This window comes from Equus przewalskii, chromosome 18 (assembly GCF_037783145.1).
Source record: "Equus przewalskii isolate Varuska chromosome 18, EquPr2, whole genome shotgun sequence".
NCBI classification, from domain to species: Eukaryota; Metazoa; Chordata; class Mammalia; order Perissodactyla; family Equidae; genus Equus; species Equus przewalskii.
Window position 1 is genome coordinate 11,903,235 of NC_091848.1, and position 13,298 is coordinate 11,916,532.

Below are 13,298 nucleotides of genomic sequence, written 5' to 3' on the forward strand. Positions count from 1 at the left end.
TTCTCGCCTCAGACTGTCTGCCTCTCGGTTCTCTTTGTTCACTGCGCCCGCAGCCCTCTCCAGAGCCACCAGCCTCTCTGCCCTGCAGGGAGAGGAGGAGTAGTTTTCATCTATGCATATGACCCCCACAACCAAAATTTTAAAATTAAGATTGCACTGCCATGCAAACTGTTTCTGTCTTCAGTTTTATAATTTTAAATAGACTGATTTCACTCCACAGGGTGGGAGAAAAAAAATCTAAGTCTATAGTGATTACTGTGATGGAGGTTTTTGCTACAGGTGAAGAGATATTGCCATCTACTGTTGAGAAAAAATAAAATGGTGAAGCCAAAGTTTTCAGCCTTATTAAGGTTTTGACATCCCACAGATTTAAAATGGAAAAAAATGGTTTTATGAAAGTAGTCAGTTTCTCCTCACTTATACAGCTATTTGGTATTCATAAAGTAGTTTGAAAACTAATGAGAATAGAAAATATAACAAATGAGAAAACTTTCTTCCCTAACATCAGAAAAATTGCTACGTGTAATCATTCTTGCTTTTGATTAGAGATCAAAAGCGAGTCATTGTTTTGTCAGTTTCCGTTTGGCCCACCATTTTAGACACCACAATGAAGAAATGTAAGTAAATTATCCCTTTTAAATTATCTTAACTCCATTTCAAAATTTAACTTAAGGTATAGATTATTTTCTTTGTTTTCTCATAAAGCCACTAGAAGTGCACAGGAAAAAGTCCCTTTTCTAACTTTAGATTTAGTTACAAATAAATTTTCTTTAGAAAAAGGAATAAGGTAGTTAACATTTAGCTTTTTTTTTTTTTTTTTTTTTTTGAGGAAGATTAGCCCTGAGCTAACTGCTGCCAATCCTCCTCTTTTTGCTGAGGAAGACTGGCCCTGAGCTAACATCCGTGCCCATCTTCCTCTACTTTTTATGTGGGATGCCTACCACAGCATGGCTTGCCAAGCAGTGCCATGTCCGCACCCAGGATCCAAACCCGTGAAACCCAGGCCGCCGAGGCGGAATGTGCAAACTTAACCGCTGCGCCACCGGACTGGCCCCAACACTTAACTTCTTTAGGCCTCTAATAGTACATCCTTAAGCTCAAATTTAGAGCAAGGCCCTTTAGGGCAAAAAGCTACCACAAAAGCAAGGCATCTGAGTCAGAAAATCCAGCCACGTTGAAACTCTCCTCCAAGAAAGGGGAGACACAGCTCTGTGTCTCCAGATCCATCACTGTGAAGAACGACCTGTCTTTATTCTGGTGGCTGGTGTTGAACTGGAGGAAACGATTTGGTGGCTGAAATTAAGTTGTTTTTGTACATAAAGAAGTATTTTCCCCTTTAAAGAGTATTTATTTAACTCTGTCAACAGCCTCGCACCCGCCATGTCCTGTGTCAGCTGTCTCGCAGTCGAGAGCAGCAGAGGTGAAACGTGATGTGCAGATGGTGCCAAGTCAGCCCCCAATGTGACTGTCAATGGAGAGAAAGAAAAGACACCTGTAATCTTGCAGTGTGTTAGTCCAAGTACGAAAGCTGATTATACATGATGCACTGTGTATGGCACATACGTGTGTGTGTCTGTGTCTGTAGAGGAGTTAATGTTTTTAAAAATTGGTAACTGATTTTGCCATATCAACAATTCTGTTCCAACGATTATGGCTTATTTTGCTGGCTTCATTAAGGTATTTTCATCATAACTAACACTGGTATGGCATTTACTGTTTATCAGGTGCCCTCACACGTCACAATTTATTTGCTCATTTAACAAATGTGTACTGAACACCAGCCATGTACAAGGCTCTCACAAGCATAAGAAATACAAACTTAGGGGCAGCCTAGTGGTGTACTGGTTGGGTTCACACACTCTGCTCTGGCGGCCCAGAGTTTGCGGATTTGGATCCCCAGCGTGGACCTACACACCACTCATCAAGCCATGCTGTGGCGGCATCCTACATACAAAGCAGAGGAAGAATAGCACGGATGTTAGTTCAGGGACAATCTTCTTCATGCAAAAAGAAGAAGATTGGCAACAGATGTTAGCTCAGGGCCAGTCTTCCTCACCAAAAAGAAAGAAAAGAAGGAAGGAAGAAATAGAAAGCTAAAATAGAAAGCATCCCACCCTTCAAAGAGCTTCACAGTCCAGGTGAGGTGAGAAAGAAGCAACCTCACAGCTGGGTTTACAAAACCATGTTAGGAGTTTCCTGACAGAGGAATGAAGTGGCGCTATGTAAAAATGAAAGATAGCAGATCTGTTTCTGCTTGGGAGATGCAGCAGGAATCAGGAAGGTGTAGGTGATAGAAAACTGACTAGCACATGAGCCAGCAGAGAGGACACTTCCTGAGAATCACAGGCCATTGTTGGATGCCACATGCTCAGCAGCCGTCAGCAGGTGAGTGTGATAAGGAAGTGTCCTAGGCAGATACACCTAGTGTCATATATGCAGGGAAGTTATAAGATAAAGGTTATAAGCAGAGAAATAGTGGAGTCTACAATTCCCTGAACTCTCATTATCCCACAGTTTAGAGGCTGCATAGATAGTCCACATGTCCCAAGACTAACATCCCAGTAGTAGACCCCATAACACTCTAGGGAACAAGAAACGTCTATGTGCCCTGGTTGCTCCCCAGTCAGGGAAGTGGCCTTGACAGAAAGGGAGGGCCTCTGGAGCCCACGGGCTGGTATCAGCTTGCTCTTCTGGTGTGCTAATCTGACTTGCTGAGCCACTGTCTACTAACCTACCAAATTTGGGAAGGAGACAAGCCTCCAGAACATGCAGATTTCTTGCTCCTAAGAGGAAAACAGGACTGAAGGCTCTTACTTGCCATACCGAGTTGATTTGATGCTGTGCGTTCTTGAGCAGGGAAGTAATAGCATCTGATTTGTATTTTAAAGAAGTCACCAGCATTGTAAAAGATAGGTGGGGGACAGAAGACCAGCTAGGGTGCTACTGCCGAAGGTCAGACTAGAGGGTCTGACACAGGGCAGAGCCAGAGAGGGTGGGGAGGATGGCCAGAGGAGAGCTACACACTCATGGGTGGGACAGACAGGACTTCAAGACTGGTTAGATTGGCAGGGGGCGGCGGGGGGGGGGCGGTGAAGAACAGAGTCTAATATTACCTGATCTCTGTCTGGGTGACAAGCTGGATTGCAGGAGAACAGGGAGGGAGACGAGAGACCGTAAGGCTATTTCTGAACTTTTATTTTGAAATAATTACAGATTCACAAGAAGTTGTAAACAATACAGAGAAGTCCCATATACCCTGCACCCAGTTTCCCCTAATGGGCCCACCTTACATAGATATAGCACAATATCAAAACCAGGAAAAGGACATTGGTACAATGGATGTGTACAGTTTTTTGTCATTTTATCAAATGTGATTTGGTTAGCTATCAATGCAATCAAGACATGAAATGATTTCACAAGGCTCTCCGCCATGCTAGCCCTTCATAAATACACCCCCTCCCCCCGCTTCCCTCCACCATCCCTATTTCTGGCAGCCACTAATCTCCAACTCTCCAATTTTGTCATTTGGAGAATGTCACGTAAATGGAATTATACAGTATCTTACCTTGTGGTACTGGCTTGTTTCACCCAGCAAAATACCTGAGGTGTATCCAAGTTGTTGCAAGTATCAATGGTCTGTTCCTTTTTACTGCTGAGTAATATTCCACAGTGTGGATGTACCACAGTTTATTTAACCATTCATCCACTGAAGGACATTTTGGTTATTTCCATTTTGGGCCTATTAAAAATAAAGCTGCTGTGAATACTGACGTACAGGTTTTTGTAAAAACACGTTTTTGTTTCTCTGGGATAAATGTCCACGAGTGTGATTGCTGGGATTTATCGTAAGTGTATGTTTGGTTTTTTAAGGCTTATTTTTCAAGCTAAGTATGATTTTATTACCATCTTGAAAGTAAGAAATGAGAAGCATGGTGACTAGCAGCCCATGCTTTGGAGACAACTAAACTTGGGACTGAATCTGGCATGCCATCATCAACAGTGAGACTGGGTAAATTAATTAACTCTGCTTTACTTCTGTGCCCTTTTCTCTCACGTGTAGATTCCTAATCTTTTGATGGCTTCAGAACAGCGCCAGAATGATAATTTCCTGCTTTACTTGAATATAGGACAGGTAGGATTCCTAGGTATGAAATGTATATTTATGCCAGTTATCAAGTAAGGAAAGGAGAAGCTGGGCTGACTAGAACTAAGAACGTAGGAGGAGATGAGGCAGTTTATACTTAGGTTAAGATGGGCAGAGAGTGTGCTGGAGACTGAGACGAGAGAGGAGAATGAGGAGTTGGCTAAGGTTTATAACTGTGCAACTGGAGGAAAATCTAGAATGAGCCAGTGTCAAGGCTCACACAGGAGAAAAATGGGATGTGTGATTTGATAAAGGACTCTCAGAACAGCAGGGTTCTGTTGCTGGTGGTTTTGTAGCTACAGGTGTTGTGAAGGGTTCAGGAGTGGAAGCAGAGGGAAAAATAAAACATTTATACAATCAGTTCAGCAAATATTATGACTCATGCTCCATATGTGGTTTAAGGCTAAGCTCAAAAATAAGGGTGTATCATGTTGGGGTGGGATGGCATTGGGACACAGTCTTTTAAGAGAAGCCAGCTCTAGGTGGGAGTCTAGACAAGCAGGAAGGGTCAAACAGATGCAGAAGTGTAGACAATATATGGCCAAGTTCAAGGAGGCCAGCAGAGGCAACGGAAGTTAGGAATATACCCAAGTCCGGGCAACCAGAGTTGACTATCAGGAGCTCAGCAGAATAGATGAAGCAAGTGGGGTGGGATGAATTTCTGATTCTAGAACACAAACTTTTGCTTTTTATCTACTTTCTGCTGTGTGTTGCGTCTGTGAAGCCCTGTGCCTTTGCGTGTTAGTTATAGGCAGGAAGAGATCAAAGACCAGCCAGAAAAGGCCATCTTTGATGAGAATAAAGGATTGAGATTACCTCCTGTAAAATTAGCAGAGGCAGATGTATTAGGATGCTTTTGGTTGCAAATAATAGTTAAACCCAACTGAAGGAGCCTCAAAAAGTTAAGAAATTTATAATGCCATATAACAAAGTCCAGGGGCAGGGGATTCCAGAGCAAGTCAAAATAACAGCACAATAATGTCATCAAGGCCTCCATCCATTCCATATTTCTCTCTGCCATCATCCTCATACATACCCTTTGCGGCCACAAACTGTAGATGGGTAGACAATGTATTAATCCCAGGGTAAATCCAAGAAACTTCTTTCAGGGATTCAGAGTCAGAAAATTTAAAAATTAATCCTCATTAATTGAAGGCTTTTGTTAGTTGAATTCTAACTGATTGAAATTCTTCCTTAGATTATTCTTTGTATTTTATGTTTTGCCCAAGATGTTTCTCTAACATCAGGATCAGGCCACCCTCATGGTTTAGATGAATTTTCTTTATTCTCATTCTGAGGACATGAAAGATGACTCAAAATATTTCTTTTAAAGAAGCAAGTTGTATAACTCAAATTTGCATAGAAATGTACTTTCACATCGTTTGTCTAATCTAATCTTTACAAATCTTTGTGAGTTAGAGTAGATACTCATACGCCTATTTTAGAGATGATGAAACAGAGGTTCAAGTTTAAGTGAATTGCCCAATGTCACCGAGAAACTACACTGCAAACTTGAGATTTAAGCCCAGATATTCTCTCTCTCAATTCAACACTCTTTCTACCTTCAGAGACAATAAGTCTGATTTCTCTAGGCCAGTCCGAATTCCACATGTGAAGTCACAGTCTTCCCATTACTACATTCATAATTGTTGGAACATAACAGTTGCTTTTAAAGTTAAGAATACACAGGCACTGGAGGCTGGCCCCGTGGCATACTGGTTAAGTTCAACACACTCTGCTTCGGGAGCCCAGATTCATGGGTTTGGATCCTGGGCGTGGACCTACACCACTTGTCAGCCATGCTGTGGCAGTGACCCACACACAAAATAGAGGAAGATTGGCACAGACATTAGCTCAGGGCTAATCTTCCTCAGCAAGAGAAAAAAGAAGAAGAAGAATGCACAAGCACTATAATCAAAACTGTGGGAGGGCTCCCAAGGGAGAATCAGGTCAGACACTCAAACGAATATTCTAAAGTTCAGTGCAGTGAAAGGATGGCTATCTCTCATTGCCTTCCACTCTACCCACTAAAGAATGGAAAGGAGAACAGTTGAATAAGTAACCTGGGATATGAGGAGGTTGGAAGTACAGAGGATGTATTACTTAAGGGAGGGGATTACAGACCTTGCTCACCCTCAATTTTATCCTATATAAAATTCAGATAATAGTAGCTATAATACAGTGTTTTTGTACTAATAAAATAAGATAATCATTTTATGGGCCGGCCCCATGGCCTAGTGGTTAAAGTTCCGCACACTCTACTTTGGCAGCCTGGGTTCGCAGGTTTGGACCCCAAGCATGGACCGATACCACTTGCCAGCCATGCTGTGGCAGCATCCCACATACAAAATAGAGGAATATGGGCATAGATTTCAGCTCAGGGCTAATCTTCCTCAAGCAGAAAGAGAGGAGGATTGGCAGCAGATGTTAGCTCAGGGAGAATCTTCCTCAGCAAAAACAAAACAAAACAAAACAAATCAATTTAAAATATTCAACAAAGGGTTATCTGAGTATTAGAAGAAGGAAGGAATCCTTGCACATGACCTAGGCTCTAACATCACATGGTGGAGGTGGGGAGGACTGGAAGTCCCAACCCCCTGATGTCCTGGTTGATTCCGCTAGCAAGCAGCCCCCATCCTTAGGTGTTTTCCAAAAGTCAGCTTATGAACATAAACTCAGGTGTGGCTGAAAGGGGTTTGTTATGAATATCAAGACATCTTTATCTCTCCTATTACCTAGGAATTCCAAGGATTTTAGGAGCTTTGTGTCAGAAATGGGCAAACATATATTTCTTGTTGTAAATAACAACATCACACCACTCCAATCCACCAAAACTATTCTTACCAACACATAGGATGACTGTATGAGGTATTGTACAAACCAGGGTTTTGAGAATGAAAGGGAACATTATTAATAGTACCATCTAGCCTAGGTGCAGTAGGCTGTACCATCTAGGTTTGTGTAAGTGCACTCTGATGTTCACACAACAACAAAATCGCCTAATGACGCATTTCTCAGAATATATCGCCCTCATTAAGTGACTCATGACCGTAATTATCTATTTGCAGTTTACTTGTCACTGTCTGTCTTCTCTAGTTTACTGCCAGGGACCTTGAGATTTGATCACTCAATGCCTGGCATTCCTAGCACCTAACATAGTGCTAGCATATAGCAGTACTCAGTAAATGTTTATTGGATGAATGAATACATGAATAAACAGATAGAGAAAATAAACAAACATCCTACAGAACACCTTTGGGAAATACTGGTATAAATAGTGTGAAATTGAGAATAATACAGCTGGGTCTTTGTGCCCTATGAAAAAATCAGCATCTGAATCTCTGAGATAAAAATCAAACAAACAAGTAAAGTCAGAGAAAGCACTGGAAAAAAGAATGAAGACGGGAGTGGAGAAAAGTAGAGAGAACTTGTGAATTCAAACCGTTTCCTCTATTCCTTGCCTTTGCTCTCCGTATAACTCTGTTTTAATCCCATATCTTGTACTAGCAGAGAAAATACATTAATGAACAGGTAAAAACAAGCTTTCTAACTAAGAAACACCATTCTGTCTGACAGAAAAGAGGGGACCTGTTAATATGGAAGTCAACCATTCAGAAGCATTACCATCGTCAGTGCTTTGTTTCACTTGAGTCAGATTGTTGCAAAGGTATGTTGCCAATACCAAAGGAAGACTTATTCCATTACAGGAATAACACATTGGACAGTCAACCAAAAATACGTATTAATTCTTTTTAAACGTTAACTTTAAGACAAAAATTACACCAGACCGATTTTCTCACTTCAGTTATAGCATCACTCATATGAATCTCTGGAATAAGCGATCAACTAAATAAGGTGAGAGCTAGTACTGGGAAAAGGAAAGACTAGGAGTGGGTGATGGAGCAGGCAGGAGCACCGTGAGTTTTCATTACTGTGTATCTCACTATTGAAAAGCTACACGTTGGACGCACATACACAAGAAAAGATTCTTTCAGCTCCAAGGATAAACATTCCGAGTACACTCTGTGGTTCCAACTTCCTAGCCGTTGGGTCTGCGTCCCTGAATGGCGTAGAGCTGTTGTCAAGATTGCTTGTGCCTCAGCATTACAGCTCGGGTGCCTCTGCTATTATATGTTATAAATAACCACAAACCACGTCTATGGTATTTGGTAGCTACAAAACATCCCTAATAGGAGGAAATTTACTTGCAAATATAGTGTCTGAAAGTCGCCAAATCCTGTCTTTAGAAACGGTAATGTCACCTATCATTGTGTCCAGGGCCTGCGAGTACAAAATGGGAGAAGAGCGGGTCCCAGAACTCTCTGAGGCAGGCCCCCTGTGTTGTAGAGAACACTTCCTTCTAGGACAGAAGCCACCTTACCCCCTCTTCTAGGACAGTGCCACAATATGATCATTTGGCAAGATAGCAATCAAATTGTGGTCATGTCAATCTTCCTTCATCAGTTAAGGTACTTTTGAGTGGAAGCACAAAACCCCCAACTCTGACTGGCTTAAACAATCAGGGTGATTTATCAACTTGTGTATTTGAAAAGTCCAGAAGTAGACCAAGCTTTTAAGTACAGTCCATTAAGCGCTCCACCTCGCTTTCTCTGTGTTTCTCTGGACTCTGCCTTTCTTCACGTGTTGACTCTGACCTCAGACAGCAACATTGGTTTCTTGCTTCTTCATTCCCATCTGAGGAGAGAGACCCTTACTTCACTCAACCATTAAACTGAAGTGCCAGACTTGTTTGAATTGGTCCATCGCAGAACCAATCATGACAGCAAGGGAGATGGGATTAGAAGCATCCCAGATATAGGCAAGGGTCAATCCATCCTAACTACAACGCACGGCTGCAACTGGATGGAGGACGAGGGTGAGATGTAGGAGAGGCATCATGTCCATATCCGTCTTTGCATTGATTTTCTTGGTCCCTGTAACTTAGAACCACAAACACAGGTGTCTGAGAAATAGACTCACTCAGTGCTTTTAGCCGTTCTTTCTCTTTCTCTTTCTCTCTCTCTCTCATCCTCCCTGCTGTCTTTATTTCCTGCTCTATTAGAACTGATTGACAGTGGAAGCAAGGTAGGAAAGAGGATGAAGGAAGATAAAACAGGGAAGGTAGAAAGTGTCCCTCATTTTAGTAGAAGGACTCTGGAGAAGACTCAGTGATTCAATCTGCACGGTCATCCAAAGTCTGCAGCTGTGGCCAGGGCTAGTGCTCTGGATAAGCAGATGTATGTGGTGATTAAGAAAATTCTACTTCGGGAAATTTTAGAAGAGAAAACAAAATAGGTAGATTACCCAGAGGTATTATACAAGTCTGGACAATTCTCCTTCAAACTAATTACTACCCGTTGTGTTAGTCATGCGCTTTTAGTAATTAAATAAAAGAATAATCTAAAAATATGGCAAATGTTGTGCACGATGATTATTCACAATAGCAGAAAAAGATTTGAAAGCAACTTAAATATCCATCAGTAGGCAAAGTGTTACATAGATTATAGTACCTCCATTCAATGGAACATTAGGCAACAATATGAAGTAATGGTTCTGAAGGCTCTGTAATATCACAAAATAATGCTTATGATTTACTTTTAAGTGAAGAAAGCAGAAAATTTGAAATATAATTATGTAAAATGTACATATCAGATACAATTATGTAAAATATATATGTAAAAAGAGACTACAAAGAAATACACCAAAGATACTTGAGTTTTACTGAAATGTGATTGTTTTCTACTTCTCAACTTTTTTGTGATACTGTTACATTAATTTTATAACTGAAAAAAATTAGAAGGCATTATTACTTGGCAGATATCTACTTAGCAGTTTGCCTTGGTGCTGGTGGAAGAGCAGTTACAATTAGGTGGTCTGTCCTCTGTCCCAACGGCACTCATTTGTTTATTCAACAAATAGTTATTGGGCACCTGTTATGTATCAGGCACCAGGGATGTATCAATGAGATGAATGGCTTGGTCTCTTCCCTATCCTTACAGCCCCATGGACACACAATAAGCACAAGCAAAGAATTCTCTACCAATCAGTAAAACGTGGTATCAATGTAACCAACATAATATCATAGGAGGGGGAACCTGCTTTAAAAGGGGGTCAGAGAGCTTCCAAGGAGATGGTATCTAAGTTTCGACAAGGATAAGAAGTTGCCAGGAACTGCAAGGGCCGGCGCAGAGACATTCAAGCAGAGCACCTAAGGTGAGAAAGAGCTTGGCGTGTCCTGGTAACTGAAAGGAAGAGGCCAATGTGGCTGGAGTGCAGTGCAAGGGAAAAGGGTTACAATGAGGTTGGAGAGGCAAGCAGGGGCCAGATTATGCAAAACCTTGATAAGAATTTTGGATTTTATTCCAAGTGCAATGTGAAATCACTGAAGGGTTATATAAAGAAGAAACATGGTTCAGTTTGCATCTTAATAATGTCATCCAGGCTGCATTGTGAAGAATGATTTGATGGTGAGTAGGGTGCAAGATAAGAAACAGAGACTAGTCAAGAAGGTCTTTGCAGGATTACTGGTTTGAGCAATTGGGTATACAGCAGTGGCACTTATGGAGTGCCACTCCGTAAAGCAAGGAAAACATAGATTTGGGGGATAAAATGAAGAATTCAGTTAAATTTAAATAACACTGAACTGCAATATATAATCTTCTTACATAATCTTTCTGTCCAGGAAGATCTTTAAGGATAGGGAATATGTTTTTCACCTTTTAAATCTCAACATCCTGAATAATGCAACATCTTACAGACTGGTCATTTAGCAAGTATTTGTTAAATGAATGTCACAGTTTTGCAAATATTTCATTCATTCCAGTGTAATAGGATTCTAGCTATTGTGAAAAGCCTAATTTTAGACAGTATTCCTTACCAAGGCAGACAAGGAAAAATTGATTGACCATCAATCATTCTTTAACTTACAAAGAGAAAGAAAAAGTATGAGATTCTTATTTTTTAATTCTTTGTTTGTTTAGTTTTCTGTAAACTAAAATGCCAGTTAAAAGCATTAATGTGTGTGTTTAAATTCTTGGGCCTGCTACTGACCTTCTTCAAGTGATTTTAGCTCCCAGTGTTTCAGCTTCTCCATTTGCAAAAGGGAGATAATGGTAGTTGCCTTATCTCACCAGGATGTCATGAAAATAAGTCAGATAAATTGCTTTGCCCTCCTTGGAGAGGGGCTCTAGAAAGTAAGCATTGTTAGATATGATGATGAATACCCACAACTTCAAAGATATTTTTAAATTGCCCCCCAAGTCTTTGAACATGTTAAGCCTATGAATAGCACCGTGGTAGGTGTTTATACATTTCTGGCAAGCTTTCACCTCTTGTTAAAGCAGTAAATCGTCTTTGAACAAATGCGTTTCTCATTCTTTGATAACTATGCTTCCTTGTTTGTACACTTGAAAGATGATTATCATCTGGCATATGAGGTCAAGTTGAACTCCTTGGTGCCATTACCGTTCAATTGCAGCTTTAATTGAGTTTTTCTTCCACTGTTGAAAATAAGTCACGTGGTTTACTTTAGTGAGCTACTTGCATTCTAAAATATGATTGTGAGGCGAATATAACTATTTTTTCCAGATGATATGGATAAATGTTTTTCACTTTAGCTGTAATATCCTCATTCAAAAATTGATATGAAAAATTCAGTATTTTTATTTCCTCATCAATGTATTTTTTCCTGATGAGTTTTCCTAAAATTGATTTTAATAGCATTTTAACGTTTCTAATATAGACAGCCATAGTAGACACATAAATATCACCAAAGTAAAAACCTACAGCCCTTAAGATCAAATACAGGGTAGTAAACAACATCTAGAATAACACTTCTTACTGCAGACGTACATCGAGTTCATAATTAGTGTTATATGAAAAAACCTCATAAACATTAGCACTTTCATCCTTATCCACACATCTCTTACCTATATACCCAACACAAATCAAAACTCTTCCTGCCTGAGTAGCTATAGCACTGCCATCAGAGTGCTATAAAATCATTCCTTGCAAATAAGAGAATAAGACCTCCCTCTCTTCTCTTTAAGAACACTCTTCCAGGGGCCAGCCCAGTGGCCAAGTGGTGAAGTTCGCACACTCCGCTTTTGGCCCAGGGTTTCGCTTGTTTGGATCCTGGGTGTGGACCTAGCACCGCTCATCAAGCCACGCTGAGGTGGCATCCCACATAGCAGAACCAAAAGGACCTACAACTAGAATATACAACTATGTACTGGGGGGCTTTGGGGAGAAGAAGAAAAACAAAAGATTGGCAACAGATGTTAGCTCAGGACCAATCTTTAAAAAAAAGAACACACTTCCAGATAAGTCTTAGTATATCCACTTGACAGATGTGGAATCTGAAGGTGGGTGACTTGCACGAGATCCCCTAGCTAGGTGGGAACACAGGCTAAAAACGTTTGACCACAAGGATATTATTATTCCCATTTCTTCTTGTTTCCTTTTTCTCTCAAGGAAGAAATGAGAATTTGAGGCACACAAGGAAGACACTGCACACTGATTCTAGGAGGGGAGCTCTAAACCAGGATGGATATAATTATGGGTATAATTATACCTATAGGGCATGAGGAAATGGCCTCAATTCCTCCAGGTGGCGGTAGAAGCCTCCGCACAGCCCCCCAGGATTTAACAGAATGGACCCTGAGGGACAGGCCCATCCCTCAGGCAGAACCACGGGAACAAATGTCCCCAGCCCTATAGGTGGGGAAGGAGTAGCACTACTATTTTCAGAATATTCCTGAAGTTTAATTTTGAAACGTCTGTCTTTAGAGATATTCCCAGGAGCCTACAAGAGCCCAGCAGCCTAGCCTCTTCTCAAATACGATATTCTTTGGCAGCCCTTCATCTGTTGGGATGGCCCAAACTCCCCCACTTCTAGGGAAGGCATTCCTGATTTCTATCATTGAATTTGCGTAGGCCAAAGGTCATAAATTAGTAGCCTGTAATGGGCCAGATTTTATCTCAAAAGGTTTGTTGATTGACCCATTGCAATGACTTCTGACACTAACAACCCGAGTTAGACGAAACTTCACAGGTTAAGGGCACAGTCCTCCACTAGACTGCCCTTACTTCAGACACCAGCCACAAGTTCAGGGCTCCCCAGGCCACCTGCACTTCTGACCAGCTGGCTACACAT